The 21,964-nt window shown below is 32.4% G+C and overlaps 1 protein-coding gene across 3 annotated transcripts in view; it reads left to right on the top strand.

Annotated features, from left to right (window-relative positions):
* Window positions 1-21,964, top strand: part of LOC143050545 (excitatory amino acid transporter-like) — a 44,982-nt gene that overhangs the window by 5,742 nt on the left and 17,276 nt on the right. Inside the window, exon 1 of one of the 3 annotated variants that reach the window (XM_076223829.1) lies at window positions 20,183-20,390. The exons of the other annotated variants lie outside the window; for them this stretch is intronic. The gene's annotated coding sequence lies outside the window, so the exon portion shown is untranslated. Of the gene's footprint in view, window positions 1-20,182; window positions 20,391-21,964 lie in introns of those variants that run through there. 3 annotated transcript variants of the gene reach the window in all.

Here is a 21,964-nt window from a genome sequence, read left to right as displayed (position 1 = left end):
CTTGAAGTAATACCTTTTCTGAAACTGTGTACATATATCATTCAGCAAATCCAATGAAAATCATATGTCTTTCATCTCATTTTTTTGTAAAATTGCGTCAAAAACTTCGTGTAGAAAAAGAGTGTTTGTAAACAGTACATTAATTTCTGGACCGATGGCCGGTCTAGCTATGAAAATACGGATTGTCAAACAGAAAACAGCCCATAAAACATGTAAAAAATAATCTTGATGCACTTATAAACCATCTTTGAAGGCTAAATTAGCACTCATCTGTCTAAAAATGAATTTTATTATACAATAACTTTCCTATTTGAAAAATCCACAGGGGCCAAATGCGAAACTAAACTACTAACTGTGTATTGCTACCTTAATAGTAAATATTTTTTTCAAATTCTCCCTTTTAACTTATTTTCTGAGTTCTGCTAGCTAATACGAGTAAAATGGCCTTTTATTTTTGAAAATTGGTTGAGTAGTGAATATTTTATGAAGGTTAGCAGTTGACACTGAAACGCGACAAAAACTGATTTTAAAGAAAGGTGCCATGTCAAAGTGTAAAATCTTGTCTCTACCTCAATTTTTAGCCAAATCTTAAAAACTGTACCTCTTTTGTCAGTTTTTTAATGTTGAATATCTTAATAAGATCTCTGATGATGCAACACTGTATAAAATTTAGCAATTTCAAGCATAAAAATGTTAATTTCTATGCTTATTGCATACCAAAGACTTGATTAAAAAACTTGGTGATAGGGAATCAATTTCTTTCATTTGATTTAACTATACATTTAATATATGCCAAAATGTAACATGAAATCTTGATAAAAACAATAATTTGATATATTCGCAAGAAAAAAACCAACACGATCAATACTTAGGCTACTACATGCAGCCCAATCCATCAGAAGCAAGAGTTAAGCCAACAGAGTACAGATATAAGCCTTGTATCAAAATGTCTAATTTTGGTTGCTAAGGACTGTAAACAATAAAATTGACATATATTGTCATTCTTAAACATTTAATTTACTCAGAAGTTGATTTAGAATCTAAATATCAATAGATTTGTGGCATGAAAAGTTTTAAATTATACAATTCCGAGCTTGGTAAGTATGCCATAAGGTAGCAATAAACAGTTAGGAAAAAATACTAAAATTTGCCCTTATGAATTTTACCATCCCCTTTTCATTGCTTTCTTGCAATATCAAGCTTACTGTTTGTGTCATATATGGGCATATGTATGGAATCAGAATCTTCCATAGATTTAATATCCAGTATATAAAATGGTAAAATATAATTTCTTTTTGGTGTATCCATGGCAACAATCTCATTTGTTTGTTATAAAATATTGAAAAAAAGGGGGGGGGGAAGATGTCACATATTTCCCCGAAATTTGGCTAAAAGTAGAATTTCAATCGCTTGAAGTAATACCTTTTCTGAAACTATGTACATATATCATTCAGCAAATCCAATGAAAATCATATGTCTTTCATCTCATTTTTTTGTAAAATTGCGTCAAAAACTTCGTGTAGAAAAAGAGTGTTTGTAAACAGTACATTAATTTCTGGACCGATGGCCGGTCTAGCTATGAAAATATGGATTGTCAAACAGAAAACAGCCCATAAAACATGTAAAAAATTAATCTTGATGCACTTATAAACCATCTTTGAAGGCTAAATTAGCACTCATCTGTCTAAAAATGAATTTTATTATACAATAACTTTCCTATTTGAAAAATCCACAGGGGCCAAATGCGAAACTAAACTACTAACTGTGTATTGCTACCTTAATAGTAAATATTTTTTTCAAATTCTCCCTTTTAACTTATTTTCTGAGTTCTGCTAGCTAATACGAGTAAAATGGCCTTTTATTTTTGAAAATTGGTTGAGTAATGAATATTTTATGAAGGTTAGCAGTTGACACTGAAACGCGACAAAAACTGATTTTAAAGAAAGGTGCCATGTCAAAGTGTAAAATCTTGTCTCTACCTCAATTTTTAGCCAAATCTTAAAAACTGTACCTCTTTTGTCAGTTTTTTAATGTTGAATATCTTAATAAGATCTCTGATGATGCAACACTGTATAAAATTTAGCAATTTCAAGCATAAAAATGTTAATTTCTATGCTTATTGCATACCAAAGACTTGATTAAAAAACTTGGTGATAGGGAATCAATTTCTTTCATTTGATTTAACTATACATTTAATATATGCCAAAATGTAACATGAAATCTTGATAAAAACAATAATTTGATATATTCGCAAGAAAAAAACCAACACGATCAATACTTAGGCTACTACATGCAGCCCAATCCATCAGAAGCAAGAGTTAAGCCAACAGAGTACAGATATAAGCCTTGTATCAAAATGTCTAATTTTGGTTGCTAAGGACTGTAAACAATAAAATTGACATATATTGTCATTCTTAAACATTTAATTTACTCAGAAGTTGATTTAGAATCTAAATATCAATAGATTTGTGGCATGAAAAGTTTTAAATTATACAATTCCGAGCTTGGTAAGTATGCCATAAGGTAGCAATAAACAGTTAGGAAAAAATACTAAAATTTACCCTTATGAATTTTACCATCCCCTTTTCATTGCTTTCTTGCAATATCAAGCTTACTGTTTGTGTCATATATGGGCATATGTATGGAATCAGAATCTTCCATAGATTTAATATCCAGTATATAAAATGGTAAAATATAATTTCTTTTTGGTGTATCCATGGCAACAATCTCATTTGTTTGTTATAAAATATTGAAAAAAGGGGGGGGGGGGAAGATGTCACATATTTCCCCGAAATTTGGCTAAAAGTAGAATTTCAATCGCTTGAAGTAATACCTTTTCTGAAACTGTGTACATATATCATTCAGCAAATCCAATGAAAATCATATGTCTTTCATCTCATTTTTTTGTAAAATTGCGTCAAAAACTTCGTGTAGAAAAAGAGTGTTTGTAAACAGTACATTAATTTCTGGACCGATGGCCGGTCTAGCTATGAAAATACGGATTGTCAAACAGAAAACAGCCCATAAAACATGTAAAAAATTAATCTTGATGCACTTATAAACCATCTTTGAAGGCTAAATTAGCACTCATCTGTCTAAAAATGAATTTTATTATACAATAACTTTCCTATTTGAAAAATCCACAGGGGCCAAATGCGAAACTAAACTACTAACTGTGTATTGCTACCTCAACTCTTCATATGACGTACTGTCACCAAATAATTGTAAGTTGTTTGACTTCATTGATTGCACCGATCCTATTGAACTTGAACTGAAGGATTTCACAGACAAAGTTAAATCTACTAAATTGCTTCATATCTTGACTTCAACAGTAATGGTCGTTAATAGAACATATGATTAAATTTTCCCATTATGTTCTTTCCGTTTCTACGCAGAAACTTTCTACCAGTATCTGCATAAATATATGGAGCAGAAATCTCTCAATTGACACGATATTTTGATCATGATTTTTTGATAGAAGGATATTATTTTCAATGGAACTTTTGAAATGGGGTTCTAAATGATAAAGATAGAACCATATCTTTGAAAGATTTCATAACGCCATCATTATTTGGTTAACCGTTAAGGAATTACTATGTCATAGACAACCATGGATATGTCCCAATTGTCCTAGCCACAACCCTTTCTACTCTCTTCAGTTTGTACATCATCGAATTTGATTGGTTGATTTTTTACTTGTTTATATTAGCAGCACGACAGATGCTCCTGGTGGAGTAGATACTAATTTTATTCCGGAAACCCCCTAGAGTTCGATTTGCTTTACGCGAGGTTTTTGTTTTTGTTTCTGTTTCATTTTATGCTATTCTATTTTCAATCTTGTGTACCAAAACTGTTCCTTGTCTATATCAAACTTTGGATAAGATCATTTATCAATAGTATATAAATCTAGCAAGGTATTAGGGTTAGACATGAGACAATTACTAAACCGTCAATATCTTAATCATTATCGCTTGAAAATTTTCATCTTCGGATTTAGTCAGGCAAAACGAGACGGGTCTTGATTCTATTGGTTTATTGATGGGGTTCGTGTTTTTTAATCTTTATGTTTTGTAGAGTGTTTTGTGGACTATTGTTTGCATTTACATTTTTCCATATTTTTGTCTGTTTTTCTAAGACTTACAGATTTGATTGCTCTTTGGTATATCAATGTTTTACAATTATATTTACTTAATTGTATGATTCTGTGTACACTTAAATGAAGTTGTCTGCCATAATAATAAAACAACATTCAACACTTTGTATTTATTAAGGATGATAAAACGTTTTCGTAAAAAAAAGTAGATACGACAATGCTATTTCAAAGAAATTTCACAGTAAAACTTTTCTTTGAAATAAAACTTTTAGCATATTTTACACTCTCAAAAAAAGTATTTTTAGTCTACATAAATCTTAACCAACATTGTCGCTAACGTTCAAACTCATAAGTCGAAAATAAATTGACAACGCCATGGCTAAAAAAGAAAAAAACAAACAGACAAATAGTTAAGAACAGAATGAGAAACACAATCCCCACCAGAAACTAGGGGGAGGTTATCTCAGGTGCCTTTCATATCCTGCTCCACATGTGGCACATGTCGTCTTGCTTATGTTAGTACACAACAGGTGATAGGTCTATTTCTGTATGTCAAAATCGTGAAAAGGGGATGGGCTTGTAATAACGACATTAGGAACATACCCGCTACCATCTGTGAAATGGATAGTCCTTAACTGTCAATCAACGCGTAATTGCGTTTCTAAAAAAAATCGAATGGATGCTTCCTTTTGAACAGCAAACTTCTATCAAGAAAATCATGATAGGAAATATCAGTCCTGGAATATCGTTTTAAATAGGATATATATACTTCGTATGCATACGCTGCTGTAATGTTGATACATAGACATGGGAAGTTCACTATTGGGAAGTTGAAATCTTCTATTTTGTCGTAAAGTTTTGTTGTCTAACAACCATCATTGTCAATTTCTAAATGTAAGTCAAGATATGAGGCAGATTTAATTGTATCTGTCGTATCTTTTATCTCTGGTTCGCTGGGATAGGTGCTTTCATCAAATTTTAAATTATTCAGTATGAAAACATCATCTATATTATATATATTGCAGAAAGTAAAGTTAAAGGATACTGCTAACTGTTTTTTCTTAAGGGTTTTTTGTATGAAATCAGCCTTATATAAATAAATGAACAAGTCGGCAAGAAGAAGGACATTGTTGGTTCCCTTGGGAGTGTCGATTGTTTGGTGAAAAACGTCCTCCAAACGTATCAAATATGTTGTAAATCAAGAAATCAAGCATCTTTATGATGACAGGTTCAGAGATTTTTTTTAAATCAGATATAAAAGTTATTATTTGTCGACATAAATTTTAAACCGCATTGTCGCTTGAAGTGTAGAAACAACGTAAAATTGCGCTACGTTTTTTTATAAACAGTCATACAAGTTGAGACTAAAGGCTTAACAATAATAGGGTTCTTATGACCGTTATCTGTTATTTCGAAAGAAAGATTAACATTGTGTCTTTACTGATATTACCTTAAAAGTGTGATGTAAAACATAATTTAATTGAATTACTGCAAGTTCATGTAAAATTAATAATTTCATATATTTTAGAAATAATTTTGTAAAAGTATCGATCGTTCAATTAATATCCCTGATCTACTAAAAAAATGATCGAATCATCACACCTGTTACCTTACGTAATTCTAATGCAAACGACGGACTGATATCACCATCTTTAAGTGGAATCTCTCATTACGGTACGTAAATTAAAAGCTCTCATTACGGTAGGAAATAATGAAAGATTTCATTACGGTAGGAAATAATGAAAGATTTCATTACGGTAGGAAAAATCGTGGCGCTTTCCGATTGAGGATTTCCCTCGGATACTGAAATATCAAATTCCCGTAAAAACTGTTAAGTCTGATTTGTTTAAAAAAAACATTCGAACGTATTTGATCGTATTCGGAAAATTTTGACCTAAAGAGAATGTGGTGCCAAAATTTTTGCAGGTTTGTTTTCGTTTTAAATTTGTTTTACCGCTTTTACATTCGCTTTTGATTTTTAAGAAAATAAATGTTTTGACTATTTCAGATTTTATTTTGTATGAAATATTGATTTTTTATGAAATCAATACACGATTTCACAGTAAAGCTGTATTTTATTCTTTCCACTAAATTTGAAAATAATATTTGCATATGCCATCAGGATCTTAATGTTCTCCAAATTGTGGCGATATTTGTAAGCTCTATTTCCTTATTTCTTTACTTGACAAAATTTGTTTAATTGTCACATTTTGGTCGGTTCTTTTCGATATCAGTCCATTTCTCACCTGACATGAAGTATTAAAATATGAATGTGTTTTTTTTTAGAAACCCGTTTCTGGAAGCCCAGTGTCATTGCTGCTTTGCCTACCGTCTGATTAATATGTGTCTTCCACTGAAGGTCGTGATTGATGGTGACTCCTTGGTATTTCCTATGCTCAACTAAGATGTTATCATTTAATTAGTAACTCTAATCAGTGGATTTCTTTTGTTGGTAATCTGTATCACAATGCACTTCTCGGGATGGAAATGCATTTCCCATCGTGACTCCCACTATTGGAGTATGTTTCGGTCGTCTTGCAGTGAATGATTGTCCTTTTTGTTCTTTATCTTTCTGTAAACTAGACAGTCGTCTGCAAATTACTCTGCCTCAGAAGTTGAAAATTGTGGCAGGTCGTTTATATAAGCCAGGAGTAAGAGTGTTCAAATGGATGTTCCCTGTGGCACCCTTGAAATGTCCTCTAGGAGTCGGGTTTGTGCCCTTAAAGAAATACAGATTGTGTTTTCTTGCATAGGAAGTCTTGTGTATCCACTTGAGTCCTTGTCACATATGATCTGGTGGTGGTCAAAGTGATCCATGGCTGTGAACAATATGTTCCAATAGCTTACAGCAGATGGAAGTTAATAAGACTGGTCTGTAGTTTGAAGCTTTGTGTTTTTCACCTTTTTCTAAAGACTGGTACAATGTTGGCAGCTCGCCAGTCGTCAGGGATCATTCCAGTGTCCAAAGATTTCAGGTAAAGAATGGTGATATGTGTTCAGCTGCATCTTTAAGTATATAACCTGGAATTTCATCAGGCCCAGTGGCTTTGAATGGTCTTAGTTTTCTCGTTTGAATTGTTTTACATTGTCTTATCGGGGCCTTTTATAGCTGACTATGCGGTATGGGCTTTGCTCATTGTTGAAGGCCGTACGGTGACCTATAGTTGTTAATGTCTGTGTCATTTTGGTCTTTTGTGGATAGTTGTCTCATTGGCAATCATACCACATCTTCTTTTTTTATATTAGTCCATAGAGTAGCTTGAAAGCTCAGGCATGGTTGACTGCACATGATGTTGCCCATAGTTGGGAATGGATTTGGCCCCATATGTGGCATGTTATGTATGTCCTCCTTGGTGTAGTCAGGTTAAAAATGTTTGTTTGATATTGAAGCTTTAGTTGGTATATTGCTGTGGAGTAGTTCATCTTTGTCTTTTAGTGTTAAAATGCCTGTCGATTCTTATTTCCTGCTCTTGATGATGGACCAGAAGCGTGTTAGGTGCTCATTGTGCTCTGTGCTGATGATATCTTCCATATATTTTCCATGAGCAATCATGGATTCTTCCTGTAGCTTTGCCTTCAGAAATGTGTTACGTTTCCAATCTTTAGTGTTTTAAGTTCTTTTATACTTGGTGTATGCTCGCTGTTTGCTGTTGCTAATTTTCCGTAGCTATGTGTGCAAGGGTGACTGTATCTCTCATTAGTCTGTTTTGTTGGTACAAAGGTGGTCATTACATTCTTGGTGTTTTTCAAAGTATTCCACATTGTGATGATGTCACTTGACTTGTTGGTTTGGAATTTAGTGAAGTTATCCGTAAGACTTTTCTTAATTCCCTCCATATCGGCTTTTTCTAGATATTGGTTGTTCTACTGGTTGGTTTTGCTCATAATCGATTTATGACTTTCGAACTGAGGTATACTACTGGTGCCTTTATTTGGTCTTGTTACTTTTGCTGCAAGGTCTAATAGTACGATGTCGTGGTCACTGTTTTTCATTGGTGGAAATGTCTTACATCTGTCAAGATAACCTGGATGTGATGTAAACATAAGGTCCAAAGTATTTCCCCCTGTAGTCGGTTATTAATTTCTGACAAAGCATTCAAAGATTTCAACACTTTGTCTGTCAAATCATGATGTATTTATCCGTTGTCACTGGCTTTGTTCAAGTTTACAGTGACTGCAAGTGTAATTGGATCGGTACTTTGTGTCTTTGTCTATTATATATTAGTTTGTTTTGTGACGATTTGATCAGTCAAGTCATTTCCAACTGATTTGTACAGTGTGTTCTTATGTTGTGTTGTTACACAACTGTCCGAAGTGATGTAAGAGTTGATCGTTCACAAACCATGTTTAAGCCTGTATGTGTCTGCCCCAAGTCAGGAGTCTGTAACTCGGGGGTTGACGTTAACCATGTTTAAGCCTGTATGTGTCTGCCCCAAGCCAGGAGTCTGTAACTCGGGGGTTGACGTTAGTTGCTGTATGTGTCTGTCTGTAACTCGGGGGTTGATTAAGCCTGTATGTGTCTGCCCCAAGTCAGGAGTCTGTAACTCGGGGGTTGAAGCCTGTATGTGTCTGCCCTAAGCCAGGAGTCTGTAACTCGGGGGTTGACGTTAGTTGCTGTCTGTGATATACTGTTTTGTAATAAATCAGGTATTTGTTTTTCATTGGAATTATTTCACATTTTGTCATGTCGGAGCATTTTGTAGCGGACTATACGGTTTGTTTGAGCTATGCTCAATGTTTAAGGCCGTTTAGTGACTAGTTATTGCTTAAATCCACTTCATTTGGACTCTGTTTGATAGTTGTTTAATTAGAAATCATGCCACAGTTTCTTATTTTATATGACGTTAACATGTACTAATCGAATATTACAATAGGTGTATGCTATAAAAAGTCTATTTGCTCAGCTCTATTTAAAGAGCTAAATTGGGAATTGGCTGCAGTATACCACAATACCACATTTGTCATGATATTCAATTATTGGGATCGGGAATATGTAGTAATTGATAAAATAGTTTAAAACCTTGAGTGGTTTATTAAAAACTAATGTACCTGGTTATAACCGCTTTTAACACCCAAATATCGGTTCACTGACCCAAGGACAATGATTTTGCAGTTTGAAAAAAAAAGTTATATATACAATATTAGGTCAATGTCAGAAAATATTAACTTTCTGTGTGAGGTTCAGAATTAGGGAAAGACTATGTTTATCGATCACTACATCAGTTTCGTATATTAAATAAATGATAAATGCCTGACATTGATATGATATTGCTTTTATTCTGCAGCTAGCTAAACCTACAAGATAATTGTTTAAAAACAGTCAGAACAAAATAGAAAAAATGTTGTCCACCCCTAAAAGTAATATGGCGTGAAACTGACATTGTTCCAAAATATCTCTGTGATTCTATCTTTAGGACAAAAGTGTTCCAGTTGCAGTACAAATACCAATATTATATATTCATGATGTCATCCATAACTTGCCTTTACTGTTTCATAAGAAAAATACATGGAAGGCTTTTTATTAAAGGGTTTACATTTTTCTTTCAGACGAACGACATGTAGTACCTTTTTGTGGGGCTTGTTCTAATTCATAGTAATCTTTGATTTTCAAGATGTTGCTTTGTTTTCTTGTTAAATTATTTTTATCTTTAATATGTAAAACAGTGATGTTATTTAATTGGAGCATGTGAGGCTTTTAAGTTTTCTTCAATTTTGATTTTTTTTTAATTTCAGTGGAAATTACATGCAATTTTATTTTGTTTATTAACAGTGTCGAAAAATCATAAATTATTAGTATATTTAGTAGTTTTTCTTCACAAAACTCGTGTGAATTTGTTCCAAATAAAAATCAATTTTATAAAACACCGCATTTGCCTTTTGAAAAGAATATAGTTTAACATACATCTTTTAGGTTTAGTGCACACGATCTACCATTGAAATGTTGGGTATGACGATTACAAATGTTGTCAGTTGAATGACATTGAATCTTTAGTAAGTGTTATGTACGCTCTGGAACAGTGAGCACCTTGAAAATTTTCGCATGATAATATATGTTTACTTACTTCTTTTGGTCTACCATTTTAGCTCACCTGGCCAAAAGGGCGTAATTCAGGGTTTAACTAAACTTAGCAGGATTCATATCTAGGGAAACTGCTTCAAAATCTCCTGAGTAAAACATGTCCACCAAAGGCAATCTTGAATCTGATTTGCAAATTTCAAAAATATTCTCTTTTTAACTCAGAGGGAATGATGTATTTTGGATAAATGATTTTCGTTTGGTTTCGTACGGGTGACATATATTGCACTTTTTAAAGTCTGGTTGTTCTGTTTTTAATATCTTTGTGCTCAAGTATTATTTGAGGAATACACGAATAGATCTGGTTTGGGCAAATGATCACCTTAACCAACAATTTCAAAGGAAGTGTAGATACATTTTAGAATAGTTTTTAGTTGCCAAAGAACCATGCTGTTTTTAACATCATATAGCGACGCAAGTTTCATGGAGACTATTTCTTCAACATTGTAAAGAAGATCAAATTCGTTAAAAATATTCGATGATATGGTCAATGTATTCATTTAATTACATTTCAAATTTGATCGAACGAATGATACCAGTCTAAAAGTATTGTCTGATAAACTTATAGCTTAAATATCTCCCTGTTCGATAGAATGTTGATATCTAACAGTTATTGTGTTTGGCTGTAACCATTAAGATTTTTCTGTTTGTTAGCAATAAATGTATAAAAAAAAAAGTGTGTGCGGAAAATTATTTCTTGGACTGAGGTAAATGTTTTGAGTCTTTTTGAATTAACAATTTCCATCGTCATTTCTAACCGTATGGTTGGATCCAGGATTTTTGGCAGAAGTGACAGAAGGGACATAGTTCCCAATAATTGAATATATATACTTTTGAAGATTTTTTTTACTAAAAAACACTATATATTGCGAAAAACATCATATTAAAAAAAAGAATAATGCGATCAGGATGAACAAGATTATAGTTTTGATTAATAAAGTTTAGACAAGTAAATTTAAAATTATGAATATACAATTATGTCTGTCCTTGAATGCTGCAAAATTCATTTAACAAAAGTTATAACACTATATAAATAAAAAGATGTGATATGAGTGCAATAGAGACAACTATCCATCCAAGACACAATGTAAAAAAAAACAAATTGTATTTATATATAATAAGTACATAGCCTTGAAAATAATAATTTCTTTAACTCAGTCAAGTGTATTGGAAAGGATATTAAAACCATATGTAATATATCTCACATTATAATTCAGTGTTTACAATATAGTTTTATGGCACATAGATATTCTTATTGTTTAATATTGCATGATATTTATAATCTTAATTCGTGTATATATCAAGTTTTTATGTTTATCAGACTAGAAAATAACTTATTTATTGCATAAGTTTTGTTTACCTTTCAACTGTTGGTATTTTGTTTCTCTACTTTGCCTGACAGAGCTATACGGTCCCAAATTAAATATATCAGTGTTCAAAATAAATGACAAATAAGTATAGAGACGAGAAATTAATACATTGACATAAAGAACAATGTACTACGTGATGTCGACCGTCTTAAGGATGTTTGCTCCTCTATTATTTGAATTTTTGCCAGATTTTCGGAATCCTCTGGTTTTATTCATGTATTGCCATTACAAAAATTTGCCCACTAACCCGTACTTTTATTTTCATAATTTTATTACATAAAGTTCAAAAAGCCATATTTCAAAATCTTATAAAATCCTTGTTATTTTTTCAAAGTTTTTGAAACAAAAAAGGTGCCAATGTTAAATGTATGAAAAATCTAGAGAGAATTATTTCCCTCCAAATTTTCTATGGCTTATATCTCGAAAACAAGCACACGGACCCTCCATTTTTTCTGCTTTTGTTATTTCTTTATTTATATACTACAAGTGTGGACACAGATGAGTGTGGATAGTATGTTTGGATGTTTGACAGTGTTTTATGATAAATGTAGTTCTATGATTTTCCTATATGTGTTATTAACTGTGTTGCACGATGACAACCAACCTGAGTATTAGGAGTGTTGTTTCTTTTATATTTAGTTTAGTTTTTATGTTCAAGACGGGCATGGAAGAAACACTGATTGCATTAGTTACCAAATGATTTTGATAGAATATGTTTCACATCTTTGATTTTGGATACATTTTATAGATAGGAGAGCAACACATAATAGGTTCAATTTTTCGTGATTTTTTTTAAATTGGGAGATGATATCTGAGAACATGATATAAGGAGCCTGTAATTCAGTGGTTGCCGTTTGTTTATGTGTTACATATTCGTTTCTCTTTATTTTTTGTACATAAATAAACCTGTTATTTTTCTCCTTTGAATTGTTTTACATTGTCATTTCGAGACCTTTTATAGCTGACTATGCTGCATTAGCTTGGCTCATTGTTGAAGGTTGTGCGGTGACCTGTAATTGTTAATTTCTATGTCATTTTGGTCTGTTGTGGAGAATTGTCTCATTGGCAATCATATCACATCTTTTTTTTATATGTATTTGCTAACTATTTGTATGGTTCTATTTATATATCTTTGTGGTGGCTTATCAGTATCATTAGTAAAACACTTTAAAATGTTGAATTGATCCTCAGATTAGAAGAAATTTATTGGTTTTTAGTAATGACTATGCCTAACATGATGCTTGGGCCTGATGAGCTAGAAAGTAAGCTTCTTTGCTGTTTTCTATCAATTCTTTGATAATATCTCCTTCAAAGCTGGTGAAAGCAGAACAAATTTGGTCAATGGACAAATAATGTTTGGTTCAAACATAAAATAAAATGCTTTTATCTCCCTGTTACTTACATTGTACATAGAAATGATAATACTTTGAGACATCCTTGTACATGAGAGTTGTCTGTAAAATCTTTATTTCACAAAGAATGAATTGCATAACAATGAACCGAGCTCAAAGCAAAGCACTTTAATAATACACTTAGACAGAGAGCTCAATCCAGTGATATACTTTGTACTACAGGTCCTTCATGAACATCCATCAACCAGAACCATATCTCAATAACATGCCATACTACATGGTTGGATCAGAAGTCCTAAAAAAGACATGATTTTTTTTTATCGTATTTAAAGCATATATGCATAGGTTAAAACTTTCACAAATTTGTGGTATAATCATTCAGTGTCTGGCAACTATCAATCGCTTCATGCACAAATTGATATAGGTTGAGCATGAGTGCCCCTCTGTTGGAAATAATATATACCTCCACCTAATTTTAGTCAACTGATGAAGAAACATTCAAAACTATAAAATGTTATCTAAGACTTGTCAGTGTCTATATATAGCTATTCACCATCGCCACTGAATCAGTGATATATGCACACCTAAATACATGTAAGACTAAAATTAAAGTACAGTATATAAGACTAAAACTGACATTCGGTCTTTAGCTTCATTCCCCAAGACGTGTTCAAATCTGATTCATGATAAAATAAAAATTACAACCAATGAAATCAAAGGCGAATTAAGAGCCCCCCCCCTTGTCTGGAAAAATATGGTTGATTATTTAGAGAACAACTGGAGCATGATCGGAGTGGGTCCTCTCTTAGGCAGTCAGTGGGCCCCCACTTATGAAAATTTCTGGATTCGCCACTGGGAAATTTCCCTCTAATAGACTAGCGTTTAAATCCCAGTTTTCTTATCCCAGGTAGGTGGAACCTAAAACTAACAAATTTGAAAAAAATATTTTAAATATTTCAAATGCATGTACATGTGATAATATAAATTCTCCAAATTTCACTGTATTTTCCCTTTTGATGTTTTTCAACTACAGCCAGTTTGGTGTGGGTTGATGTTTGATTGTTGTACATGTTATATATCGACATGAGATTTGTTTATATAAATACAAAAACTCCCAAAATCAATCCCAACCTTCGTTTTGTGGTCATGAACCATGTGAACCTTGTGTCAAAATTTCATAGATTTCTATTTACTTAAACTAAAGTTGTAGTGCGAAAACCAAGAAAATGCTTATTTAGGCCCTTTTTGGCCCCTTATTCCTAAAATATTGAGACCAAAACTACCAAAATCAATCCCAGCCTTCATTTGTGGTCATAGACTTTGTGTTATAATTTCATAGATTTTTATTCACTTTTACTAAAGTTAGAGTGCGAAAACTAAAAGTATTTGGACGACGACGCCAACGTGACAGCAATATACGACAAACATTTTTTCAAATTTTGCGGTCTTATAAAAATCGAACAATATATCTGAAATATTTCAAATGCATGTACATGAAATAATATAAATCTCTAAAATTCACCATATTGTTCCCTTTTTCATCTTCTGTTCAATACTGTATATCCAGTGGCGGATCTAGAAATTTTCTTAAGTGGGTGTCCACTGACTGACCTAAGAGGGGGCTTGCTTAAGTCATGATTCAGTGATAACCTATATAAGCAACCATATTTTTTTCTCAAAAAGCAGGGCCCCCCCCCCCCTAAATCCGCCTCTGATATCAACCTCTAGATGTCTTTCAATTACATTCAATTAGTGTGGGTTGATCTTTGATTGTTGTACATGTTACAACCAGATTCCCAGCAGGGAGCAGCTTTGTAAGACCGCAGAAGTTGAACCCTGAACAGTTTGGGAAAGTACAATGTATGGGCACTACATTCAAGCTTAGATTTTGAAATAAGGGGGAAAATGTAACCTTTTCAATTTATAAAACAGACTCAACATCATTTCTATACATATATAAACATATTCCAAAATGTGGACACACCTTCATTAAATATTCTACTTCATTAGTGAAGGAGATCAAATTAAAAAATTGCAATGATTAAATACTCCAATCACAGTCTTTCCTGCTAAAATCTTGTGTGTAGAATGGGATAGACAGTTTTTGGGTCTATATATTGTCCTTGATATTGAGGTTATTTTGACACAGCAAAATATAAAGAAAATGTAAACTATGATTTGGTAATTTACTTTGTTTTCGCAAAAAAAGCCAACTTAAACTGAACTTTAAATGCAAAAGACCTCTAAATGGCTAACAGATATTGCTATATAAAAGAATAGTCCATGATTATACATGTACATGATATTAAAGAATTCATGAAATTTACACTGATTCTGTCAGTTGAATGGACTAGAATAAGATAGATTATATACATGAAAGACATAAAGGTTTTTTCCAACAGTTGTGGTGTAAATTAAATTAGTTGTATTTTATGGTTGATATATTTATGTATATACATGTATGTAGATCATTGGCTCTTCAACCAATGATATTTTACAATATCGATTATTTGTTTATTTTTCTATTGATGGTATTTTTCAGCATACTAAAAATGTTTTAACACAACACGAGGGCAAGCTTGATAGGGTGTCCTCATGCACACAGGGTTTCCGCTGGCGGTCGCCATTTTCCCAATTAGCGAAAAATATAATAATTGTGGCGATAAAAATTCGTCATTTGCGAAAGAATTTGGCGAAAGAAATATATAGAAAGATTTATTTTCCTCCATCTTGTTTATTTACTTTTTTCAAGTTTCTCGGACTTTAACTTATCAGACAATACTCGGAATTCACCTTGACCTCATTAAGATTTTGACAGAAAATCAATTATCAGCTGATTGCAATTTACAGCTATCGACAACTAAGGACTAATTAATAAAGGTGTTGATTGAATTGATTGACAAAATGATATGGTTGAATGGCCTCCACTAAATGTCACATACAGAAGTTATTTACCACTTTTCGACTCACGTGTTTGAAGAACTCTTTTGACGTCTCCTCTCCATGTAAAGATAGTTTAGAAAAGAAAGCTGTTGTTGTGACAATAAATGTTAAAGGGCAAGAAAAATCTCAGATTTAAAACTTGAATTTTCCTTTTCCTTTGATGTAGGTAATTGATCAGGGAGACTACTTTAAAGTCGTTTGAGTGACACGCGTGTTTCAAGCATAGTTTTACGTCAACTTTTTCATTCAAGATGGTCAAGAAAATAAAACTGTCCTTATGAAGAAGGGGGGGGGGGGGGGGGGGTTAATGCATTCTGGCGTCACAATTTCAAATGACATAGGATAACATATGATCTGTCCATGTACATGTATGAGGGTAGAAATGGGGGTATCTTATTGAAGTATTCTTGCCAAATGAAGATTAAACAGTAATTCTTAGAAATGACCATAAAAGAGGGGGGATAGGACCTTTATCTGGACTCCAAGATCGGGTGTTTTTAAGCTCGGGATTATCCCCCCTCATAAAATGTACACTTTTTTCCAGACAATTAAAAAATCAGCTGAATTTGACAAATCACACTATTTGTTTTCCAAAAATAACCGCAAGTGGATGGGGGTTCTGTGTATTCACATTGTTTGTACAACTCTCCTTACTGATGCCATATTATGGAATTTCTGTGACCTAAATGGTTCCCCTCCCCTTTTTTTTTTACAAAATACTCAATAACTCAAATATGAAATTTTTAATCATCACCAAAAAGTATACAGATATTAAGATTAATATAACTAAGAAGTGTTCAAAGTTCTAAGCCATATTCAAGAATTGTTTTTGAGATACGGTGCGACATGTGAAAAAAACACACCCCTGTTAAAGTTACAATGTGCCGTAACTCAAAAAGGCTTAATCTTATTTTCACCAAAAAGTATACAGATCATTTGACCATCATAAGAAACAACTATATTGAGTTTCATGAAATTTGGATAAGTCGTTCTCAAGTTACGGAGCCACATGTTTACGCCGGACAGACAGACCGGACATTTGTATACCATAATACGTCCCGTCTTTGACGGACGTATAAAAAGCAATATTAAGAGTGCATGTTAAGCTAGAAACATATTCAAAGAATAAAGTTTTATAACTTCTTAATGTCATATCCAATATTTATCAAAACCTAAATGGGAGTTACATGTATCTCTTACTTCCTATATTTTTTCATGGATGTCAATACACCTAATCGCTATTTATTCCATACCGGATAAGTTCTAAATTACACAACTTTTTCATCCAGTTGTAGCTATCTGGGGGCGGTTTAAAAATTCACCATGCACAATATGTTTTAATGAGACCCGTTTTAACTTACCGTAAATACTTAATATAATATACAAAATAATTTTTTACTTCAATTTTAATTTCGAAAGAAGTGGATCATACTCTATTAAAGTTTCTTCATGATCGCTTTCTAAAGTTTTTCCTCCCTCAGCTCTCTACTAAAAAACCTCTATTTTCGGCCGCATGACCCAAACAGGAAGTTGTACATACAGTGTATGACTGTTTTTCCCAGATTGGACTAAATAGCGATAATTAAATAAGGTGTAGTTTCCGGGGTTGTTAAAAACTTGCATATTCATCACTATCTGATTTTGTGGTTTTAACAATCCAGACAGATAAATAGCAATAAGGTGTTTAGGAAAACATGACCTAAAACCTCCTTCATATAAGACAAAAAACATGAGAACTCATACTGAATGGTCAAATGTGTTTAATATGAAAATTCCAGTTAAGATGGTAAAATCACAAATCAGCTGTTAATGTAAATGGACTATAAGTATGACTTTTGAGCAAATTTAAAGGGAAATGACGGGGAAGGGGCAAATAAGCATTCAAGGGGAGCAAATGCTGTTTAAATTGGTAAGCGGGTTTTAAATATAGAGGGAAAGTGGAGTCATCTTTTTAGACTTTAGTTACATGTAAATATAACTTATGTAGACTTATGTAGACTTACCTTCTAATTCTATAGACTAAAAAAAACACACACACTCAACTCAGAACTATTTCTAATTCACTTGGACTACTGATATGCAAACCTAAAAACAAAAAGAAATATATCATAAAATAGTGATTGAAAGATTCATAACACTTTGAAAGGATAATTTAGACACGTGTTACACGGGGAGCATGTTTGTTTACAAATAATAATGTCACGTGATCGCACACTGACCTCGCATGTTGCATCGCCCTTACAATTCACTAATACATGTACATAACCATTTTCATGCAATCATGCAACGTGAATGTGATTGGTTATCAAATAATACGAAAATAATGCATGAACCGTTGAAGAAGAAATTATTTCATCAAATAGATGGGATTTTCACTTTCGACACGAATAGGTCGAGTTGACATTTCTGTCATCGGAGATAAATGGGATAAAACGGACCGTCAAAAAGGTCTAGAGAAGCACATAAGTAGAACTTTAACATGCATAAGTAATACTTACCAAAAATTCTCTAATTGATAAACTATATGACTAAAATTTCACGAAAATAACAATAAATAATTTTGTTGATGCTGTCTTTAGTCTTTAGATGAAACTACTTAAATTGGCGCGAAAAAATATTCTTACTCCTATTGTTTCACGTAAAAAAAAATGTATAGAATTGAATTCGACTACAGTTCAGCATAAAAAAACGTTAATATGCAAAAGTCTGATAATATGTTAATGAAAAAGTGTGTATAAATTTTCGTAAACGAAGTTACCTGTATACTTCACCAATAATTACATTTGAGCGCAAAGATCTGTATGTGTGATTCGGCTTATGTAACATCGTTAATCGGAACAACTCGGCTATTCACTTCGTGCAACCAGAAAGTCCGAGTAGTTCCGATTGGTAACAAAGTACAACATGATTAATGGAATTTTTTGCGTTGCTATTAAATCATTGAGACCACGTGATTGAGGCCATCTATTTTTATTGCGGGTTCCACATATCTAAATCGGAATTATAGAAAAAATGGAATGTTGTGAGCAGAATCAAAACAGAAATGATGAACACTGCAACATTTCCAGCAAAATAAAAATAGGATGGAGGATCTGTGTATTCACATTATTTGTTAAACTCTCCTTATTCCTGTGAAGCGTGTGCTTTACATCGAGGCTTATTATGCTAAGCATCGACGCCACAGTACTTCAACCAATCAGACAGTGTTTATTTGGGGCATTCTATCTATTTTTACTCAGATTTTGGAATATTTTAATCGAAATTATAGAAAAATGGAATATTGTTAGTACATATAAAATAGAAAAAGATGAAAACTTTTAGCTAGAGATAATTTGGATGGGGGTTCTGTGTATTCACATTATTTGCACAACTCTCCTTACTGATGCCATATTTTGGAATTTCCGTGACCTAAATGGTTCGCGAAAATTAATATTTTTATATATAGTATAGTAATCAAATCATAACAGTCTTTTAAAAAGTTTGTTACTTTTAAACAGAGTAGCGAACATCCTTAATATGTGTTTCATAACCGACTGAATTAAAAATCTCATCTAAGGCTTGTCGTTATAAAGTCGACTGACGCGCGCCTCGTCTCAACAAGATATAGAAACGTGTATGTGCTGGTCTGGTGAGTTCATAAGTCAATAACTTCATCTGAGTATGGTTTTCCATAATAGAATTGATTTGGAGGGTTTGTTGGTGATTGCAGAACTTATATAGTTTTTGTTAATGTGTAACTGATTTAGACTCTGTCGGTTTAGAGCTCGACCTATCGTATTGACGTCTGTCTTTTGTTGAGGACTGTATTTTGCCATCTAGATTTATCTTAATTATCTGTGTCGTTGCATTTGTATCTCAGTGACGAATATACACAAGTTAATTATGCATATCGACTTTAGATAAATCTTGACCTGTGACCAAAATCTGGAATACGGAGGAAGTCATCAACCATGGTAGAAAACATTAAAATGATGATACGTTGTATAATCTGTATAAATAAGAATATCCCGAATATGTTCACCTGTCTACCAAATATATTTGTTTCTGTTATGTTTGATAATAACTTTTTATATCGGAAAAGATCTACGTAAATAAGTAAATAATGATTTTTCTATTTAATTTTGGTATTTCATTCTTGCTATTATTCATGTGTAACGTAAGTCATGACAGTAATAAGATATCCCCGTACGCTCAGGTCGAGCTATTGTATTCATTAATACAGCATTTTATATGTTTGAAAGGATGAAGTAGTACTTGAGTGTTTATATTGTAAGTAAAAATACGTAAGAAAGGAGACAGTATTTGTACTTCCCTATACAGGTAACAATTCTGTACCTGATTTCAGAATATAGCTACGTATTTAAATGTAATACAACTTCGCTCTGCACTAATTTGAGATTGAAATCTCCTCTATTTGTTTGGAATTTAAAAAAAAAGTTGATATTATATAGCTTTAAAGGAATAAAACATAGTCACAAGAACGTAACTATATTTATTAATAGTATGCTTGTCTAAAGAAAGAAAAGACAGGTGAAAATAAAAGGAATACACGACAGGTAAGACTTTTGTTAATATACATATGACAAATCGTAATTATGTTTACAATAAATGACGTTTGTTAATAGTATGATGAAAAAACTCGACAGAAAGTTGAAAGACGGTTGATTTTGTCGATGTGTATGAAGGTTTAGTGTCAAATGGTCCTTTCCGTAATGCAATGCTTCATTTAGTTTCATTGAAAGAAATGAAATTCTGTTATTTTTGGGTGTTTATTTTGAAGTTGTTAAATCAAAGAATTCCTGATTGTCATTCAAAAAACCTATAACAAATGCGTTTTCTGTTGTGTTTGGGACAAATTATATTAAAGTTATATTCGGTTAGTTTTAAAGTACAAAAGATTAGCTCTATAGAAATTTTAACCGATAACATACAAATGTATACAAAAAAATGAATAAAATTGTTAATTATATGTCCCCTTCATTATTTACGGCGCAGCTTGTTTGACTTGAGTTTTAACATATTTCTTTTTCCAATGTATACACTCTATTCATTATAGATTCAACTTCAACCATTGAATCCCTATTTCGATATTTTATGCTTATGTTTATTCATCAAGGCGAATCTGAAGCGATTTGAATTCATAGTCATATATTATGTTATCAAATATGTAGATGATTATACAGCAGAATATTTCGTTTAAGAATTGAAAACTAAAAGTGGTTTTCTTTAGTTGCCTAATTCACGCATCATACCATTTACGTTTGAGCCCATAACATTATGTAATTGAATGAGCTAGATTATGATAAAAAGTCTTGTTAGATGAAAATAAAATCACACAAATTTTAGTACTTGTGTTCTCCTGCTGTTTATTTTTGGCAAATGGAAGTGAATGCATCTGCATCTTAATAGAGCTTAAAAGCATATTTTTTTTTTAAATCTTATATTTTTGTTGGGGGTGGAGGTGGGGGTGGGGGAGTAGTTGTTTCAAAATGGAAATGGAAACGAAATAGTTAATCTCCGTTGAAAATCAAGAAATCAGAGGCAAAAGATATACGACATTAGTTTTAAAGTTCCAATATTTGTTTTCAACATTGATACTTTGTTTTTGATTTAAGTCGAAAAAATGTGCCAAGAACCCCAAACTAACACAACAACCTCAAAAACGAATGGTCGATAACTGATTTTTTTTCAGATGTCATCAACAGTCAGCTACCGCTCAGTACATTCTTTATAATGTTTGGGGTGCAGATTTCTTTCACATTCCTTGTCTAGTTTAATTTTCTTGTTTTTGAATGAAGATTTCATTTTTAAGAGAGTTTTCAGCTTCAGTTTTTACAGATGTTTTTATATATTAATATATTTCTTGTTTTTGATCACATAAAGCTGATGAATTTGAACATTGTATGTTATTTCGGGACAAATGTAATTCAATCCAATTTAGTGAATCCGATACTACTAGTATTGTATTACTGTACCAATTATCACCACTATCTAGTGCAAAATTGCATAAAGTACAATATAAACCAGAGAGCCATTCTGTACAGAATTGTAAAAAAATATATATAGCATTATATCATTACAAAGAACTTGTTTACATACTTTATTTACATTGTAAAAAACATCTACCTCT

The sequence above is a fragment of the Mytilus galloprovincialis genome, chromosome 1 (genome assembly GCF_965363235.1).
Source record: "Mytilus galloprovincialis chromosome 1, xbMytGall1.hap1.1, whole genome shotgun sequence".
NCBI classification, from domain to species: Eukaryota; Metazoa; Mollusca; class Bivalvia; order Mytilida; family Mytilidae; genus Mytilus; species Mytilus galloprovincialis.
This window is presented reverse-complemented; position numbering and strand designations above follow the sequence as displayed.